Raw genomic sequence first — 5,992 nt, 5'->3', positions numbered from 1 at the left:
GGAGGTGGTGGAAACTGAGAGCTCCATCCTAGTGGGAGATCCTTACGTTACTGGAGACATGCCCTTAATGGGCTCTCATGGAATCTCCAAAACTGTGAACCAAAACATTTTGGCTTTATAAGTTAATTAGCTCAGGTTTTTCATGATGGTAACAGAAAGCTGGCCACCACGCCACCCATGATAGGAAGGATGTGGACCATCAGGTTTCCCTAGGCCTTTACTCTGGTACTTAATTCAGAATACAAACACAGCTCAAATTCTTTCAGTATCTTCAACCAGACTGTCCCTATGGCATGACTTTGAAGCCTCTCAATGTCTTTTGACTCCTACCTGCTTTCTGGCTTTGCTGTTCAGCTCAATTTGAGCATATTCAATATTCTTGCTAAGGGTGGATGGAGATAAGTCTTTTTTTTTTTCAGACAAGAGGAGAGCAGGTGAAGGTAAGACAACTAATTAATGAACAGAAAGTCTTTCTCAGCCTTCAAGATGCAGAAGATTGATGGGCAATTGTGGGGCAAAAGACAAAGTAGACGGCGAGGGGTACAATCAATGCAAGGCAATTTAAGACACAAATAGGTCTGAGGAACCTGTGAGAGACCTTGAGGGAATATCGACATGCAGAGGAGATTCCCGCATGTTAGTTTCCCGCACTAACACAAAGGCCAGAAAGAAAAGCGCAGAGGGAAACTAAGAAAAATAATGTGAAAATAAATATATAAGAAAAAGGAAATATTAAAGCGCCATCTTGGATTTTGTTTTTACCAAATTTCTTAAAATTCGTTTTTATTGAATTTTTGTGTATTTCATACAGAACATCTCAAATAATCTTAATCATCTTTATACCCCCGTCCCCTCTGGCACCCTCCCATAGCTCCCCCCACACACACTGGAACCCATATACTCTATCATCCGTGTTAAGGCCCACTGTGTCAAGTCAATGTCCCAAGACATTTCCATCCACTGAGGTGTAGTCATCCTATCTAGAGTCCTTTGTTTTAGGGACCATCTCAGAAGAGGGAGTGGAAAGATTGTAAGAGCCAGGGAGGAGGTGTATGGCCATATGGAAACAGAGTCCTACAAGCTTCTGGGACCCTGCTCATATGATTCTATGGCAATGGTGTCAGCGAGGAGGTGTATGGCCATATGGAAACAGAGTCCTACAAGCTTCTGGGACCCTGCTCATATGATTCTATGGCAATGGTGTCAGCATACACAAGTTCCATGCAAACTCAGGCAGACAAAAACCCAGCATAGAACTGGGGAAATGAACAGTAGACCCCAATCTTATCTGAAGAAAGAAATATTGGCAACTGATTACTGACAGGTGAGGAAGAGATGTTTGTTTTAAAAAATTGTTTCAGCTGCATGTTCAACACTACCATAAAGGAAAATTATCCATCATCTTATTGAGGTTGCTATAACCCCATTAGTACGTTGATCTGTGCAATTCTTTTTATCACTGCACAGTATTTTTTTAAACATTGACTTTTTTGTGTGTCTTTTTGAGACAGGGTCTACCTGTAGCCCCAGTTTTCCTGGAACTCACTATGTAGACCAGGCTGGCCTTGAACTCACAGAGATCCACCTGCCTCTGCCTCCCAAGTGGTGGGATTAAATGTGTGTGCCACCACGCCCGGCCAAGATTGACTTTATTTTTATGTGTGTGTGTGTGTGTGTGTGTGTGTGTGTGTGTGTGTGTGTGGTAAGTATCTACATGTGAGTCAGTGCTCCTGGAGGCCAGAGAGGGTGTCAGACAGATTCTTCCCTGGAGCAGGAGTTACAGGCAGTTAGTTGTGAGTCTGGTGCTGGGAACTGAACTTTGGTTTTTTGCAATAGCGGTACAGGCTCTTAACCACTGAGTCATATCTCCAGTCCCTGCATGGGATTTTTTAAAACATGCTAGTAATTTTTTATCCTGATTTTCCATTTACTGTATTTTAGTATGAACAGATTTCTCTACTGGTTCAAAGTTTTAATTAACATCAATTTTAATGGTTGTGTAAAACTACAAAGGAAATAACTGATTTTTCTTTGGTTTAAGATGGTGTGAGTGTGTCTGTGTGTCTGTGTATGTGTGTGTGTGTCTATGTGTGTGTGTCTGTGTGTTACGTATCAAAATGGCTGCTATGTAGTGAGGCTCAGTTACTTTTCTCTTTAATCCTCAAATAATCCTGTAAATACAATGTATGATCTGTGTTACAAGTTCAGAGAGGTACAAAAATCTACCTAAAGATGGTGAAAGTCAGATCCTGAGTCAACTGCTTTGCCATCATGTCATGACATCCCCCAAGTTATTTGCCAATTTTTTCTGCTTTGAATAATGTTAAAATCAATGTCTTAAACTGGATGTGGTGACACATGCCTTTAATCCCAGCCCTCAGGAGGCAAAGGCAGGTGGATACCTGTGAGATTAAGGCCAGCCTGGTCTACATAGTGAGTTCCAGGTCAGCTGGGAATACAAGGAGACCTTATCTCAAAAAAATAAAATAAATTAATATTAATATCTTCATGTTAATAGTTTTCCCCTTAGTGTGGACTGACACCTGATAAAACTAGTAGGTCCTGAGAATACATATTCCCAATCAAATCTCTGAAAAGCCGAATGTCAGGCACAGTGAATGCTGCAGATAATGTGCAAGAATATTTCAATACACTCTCAACAGCATAAAGCCCTTTTCTTCCTGGCAGTGAAAACTTCTTAGTTTTCTAACAAAGGGTTTTCATGTAATTGGGTAAAGATAAATGAAAAATTATATACTACAAAGATTACTTATTTATTTAGAGACAAGTTCTGGCTGTGTAGTTTGGGCTTACCTTGAACTCAGAATCCTCCTGTCTCAGTCACCTAGGTACTGAGATGCATGTACTATCATTCCTGACCAATGCCTAACTTTTTTTTTTTTGGTCTCCCTGTACCCCCAGCTGGCATGGCACTCATTATGTAGACCAGGCTGGCCTCAATCTCACAGAGCTCCACCTGCCTCTGCTTCCCAAGCACTGAGACTAAAGGCGTGTGCTGGCTTTAACTTTTTACTTTAGAAATTATTTGTGGGACTGGAGAGATGGCTTAGTTGTTAAGAGCACTGGCTGCTCTTGCAGAGGACCTGGGATTGATTCTCAGCACCTACATGGCAGATAATAACCATCTGTAACTCCAGTTCTAGGAGAATCCAACACCCTCTTCTGACCTCCGTGGGCATTGCACAACACAGGTGCACTTACATACGTACAGGCAATACAATCATACACATAAAATAAAAATCATTTAAAAAATTATTTGCCAGTAAGAGCACCGGCTGCTCTTGCAGAGAGCCCAGGTTCAGTTCCCAGCACTCACTTGGTGGCTAACAGTCATCTGTACCTTCAGTTCCAGAGGATCCAACACCCTCTTCTGGCCTCTGTGGGCATTGCACACATGAATGCACTTACATGCAAGCAAAACACTCACACATAAAATAGAAATAAACAAAATTTAAAAAATTATTTGGCAGGTGTGTGGTGGTGCATACCTGCAGTCTCAGTATTTAAGAGGTAAAGGTAAGAGGATCAGGAGTTCAAGGCCAGCTTTGGTCACATAACAAGCTTGCAGTGACAATGAGGTGTCTGGAACCGCTACAGCCATTTGAACCCTGATGGGAGCCGAGTGAAAAAAGCCTTGATGTTGGCAGGTCAGAACCACAGAAAGAACATGAGTTCTTAATGATGTCATAGAACCACTTGGTTGACAGCAGAATGGCTCTCTCTCAAGACCTTAAACAATCTCTAATTGTTTAAGCCAGTTGAGTCTGTTTCCTGATCCTTTGCTGCTCTTTGCAGCAGACAGTATTCCACCTGATATAAGAATTATGTTGCCAGGTATAATGATGCATGTCTGTAATCCCAGCACTCTGGAGGCAGAGGCAGGTGGATCTCTGTGAAATCGAGGCCAGCCTGGTCTCCATAGTGAGTTCCAGGCCAGCTGTGGCTACAGAGAGACCCTGTCTCATAAAACATTGTATTGTATAGCTACTATCTCAAAATGGAAAGACATTCCTGGCTGGGCGGGGGTGGGGGGTAAAGGAAGGTAAGACTGGGGATGCTCATGACACTTTCAAGGATCAGGAAGCTCATAAAGCTCACCAGACTCAAGAAGCTCAAAAGTTAAAAAGATTCATACAACCCCTCCTCTTCTTGGGGAAGAGGAGACTCTTTGGCGAAGATGCCTACAAGTTGGACAGGGAACTGTCAGGATGCAGCTGCCTTTGAGTCTCCCATGTTCCTATAAGTGACCCTTACCCACACTCCTGTAAGTAACCTTAATCAACTCAATGGTTCACCAAACTAAACTTGGGCAGAATAATTTCCTTGGCTATTCTAAGTTCCCTACCTGGGGTGGATAGGCATTTGATGTCTCCCCAAGAAAAGGCACACAACAGCAAGTCAGAGATGTTTGATTTATGGACTGTAGAGTCGCGTTTGTCAGGTTTGGTCCTGTCAGGAACCTACAGTAGACACTGACTGAGTGACACAGAAGCCCAGAGGCATCAAGGGGAGAGAAATACACAGTAAGCTTATTCCCTTCGGAAAACTGTAACTTCCAAAGACAGGAAGTTTCAGATTTGACAAGATCAGACATGATTTCTCACTTTAAATCGTGTTTGTCTATAGTCTGCATTGGTGTGTGATTTCTGTGATCCTAGGTTGATCTGAACCTCATGAATCCACTATGGAGGTGTCAGCTCACTAAAGACACTTCTTTGCCTGGGGCTTTAGCTTCCTTGGTTATAACTGAGCAGGCTAGACTAGCAGACGGTTTAGATTTATTTTAGCTCCACAGTTAAATGATGGGTTCTGTCCATTTTAAGAAAGGCAAAGTAGATGATCATGAAGTACTTACATGTATGCTTTATTCTGACTCTTACTACTGTTAACATTGCTGCTTCAAAAAGTGATGTTCAGTGCTGGGCACTCTCAAATTATACAAACCTGGGTTTGAGTGTCTCTTGAGTTATGGTGTTGTCACTCAAAACCTGGTTTTCCTCCCATTATGTGAGGATAATGATAATAATGCCTTAACAGGTTATTGTGTGGATTGAATAAACTACTGCACATGGAAAGCTTACCTGAATACACTGCTAGTTATTGTGAATGTAGTAGTGACAACCAGCACCCACACAGCACACTATAGTTCATGAAGTCAGAATCAGTACGCAAGTTTCCTAACTTTCAACTTTGTTCTTTCTGATATAAGACATAATCTTCCAAGACAAAGTTGAGTTTCTGGCTCTTAAAATAGAAAATAAGAAAAATCTATACAGAGAGTTGTAGCAAATATTCATAATTCTCCAATAATAGTGTCATGATACCATATCCTATTCCATAAAGCTGTTTTTATTTGCCACTCTGCTATCTCATTGGGTCCCAGACTCTGTAGACCCAATAGGCAGTCGTAGAATGTCATCTTTGGAGCATAACAGCCATTACCAACTTAATCAGAACAGCTACGGCTGTCCCTAAGAGACCCTCAAGATGGGGCCTGTTGCCATCCCCTTATAGAAGGAAGAGATAGGGAGGATCATTGGACTCTCACCTGCGATTCCAGCCACTCCTTCCTGAACCCCCTTCAAGCTATATACAGCTCTGTCCTGGGTGCAGGTGATCTCAGGAGGTGCTAGTGTTTAGGGGATGGAAGGTTAACTGAAGGTAGGATTTCGTTTACGAAGCTATGGGGAAGTTGCCATCCATGCTAAGGTGAGACATTTCAGCTATTTTGGCCATCCCTGCTCCTGTAAATAACCCAATAAACTCCTTGGTTCACCAAGATGAAATTTGATGGACTCATTACTTTGGCCCATCATCAGTGCCCTAGCTAAGATGTGTAGACATTTGTCCACATCTCCCCAAGGAAAAGTTCATGCATCTGCAGTGAATAGTTTCCCAGTCTTCAGTGAGATTCAGTCTGCCCGAGTAGAGCAATGCTTTCCTCCCGTTCTGTGAAATGGTGATGTTGAGA

Source organism: Nannospalax galili, unplaced genomic scaffold (genome assembly GCF_000622305.1).
Source record: "Nannospalax galili isolate Female #2095 unplaced genomic scaffold, S.galili_v1.0 scaffold923, whole genome shotgun sequence".
NCBI lineage: Eukaryota > Metazoa > Chordata > Mammalia > Rodentia > Spalacidae > Nannospalax > Nannospalax galili.
The sequence above is the reverse complement of the archived record's forward strand: the minus strand, read 5'-3'. Positions refer to the sequence as shown.